Source organism: Orycteropus afer, unplaced genomic scaffold (assembly GCF_000298275.1).
Source record: "Orycteropus afer afer isolate SDZICR_OR568_19922 unplaced genomic scaffold, OryAfe1.0 scaffold00838, whole genome shotgun sequence".
Classification (NCBI taxonomy): Eukaryota; Metazoa; Chordata; class Mammalia; order Tubulidentata; family Orycteropodidae; genus Orycteropus; species Orycteropus afer.
This window is the reverse complement of record NW_006922425.1, coordinates 349,175-349,770: the sequence shown is the minus strand read 5'-3', so window position 1 is coordinate 349,770 and position 596 is coordinate 349,175.

The following is a 596-nucleotide window of genomic DNA, read 5'->3' as shown; positions in this document are numbered from 1 at the left end:
AATGATTAAAGGATCAATTGAACATGAAATTAATATTGCCACTCCTGCTCTCTTACAGTTGCCATTTGCTTGATATATCTTTTTCCAACCTTTGACCTTTAGTCTATTTTTTTCTTTATCTCTAAGGTGTGTCTCTTGTAGGCAGTATATTGATTGGTTTTGTTTTCTTATCCAATCTGCAACTCTCCGTTTCTTGAGTGGTGCATTTAACCAATTAACATTCAGTGTAATTGTTGACAGGTATGAATTCATTGCTGTCATTTTGTTATGTGTTTTTTCATGGTGACCCTGGTTTCTTTGTTCCATTTTATTTTCTGTGCTGAGCTCATTTTGTTTATGAATCCTGTTATCATTTCCTTTGTTGTTGTTTTAGTATTTGCTGAATATTTGTGCATGTCTTCTTTTTCATTGTGATATGAAGGTTTATCATTTTTCTTTGAGGTTCCCCTATGATTTATAATTTTCTCCCTGAGTTTAGAACAGTCCATTCTATCTTTCAACTCTCTTAACTTCCTCACCATTTCGAAGTTTTGTAACTACACAGTCTTTTCCCTCTTTTTGTTTGTAGTTGTCCTCACTTGCCAATTGATGTCTCT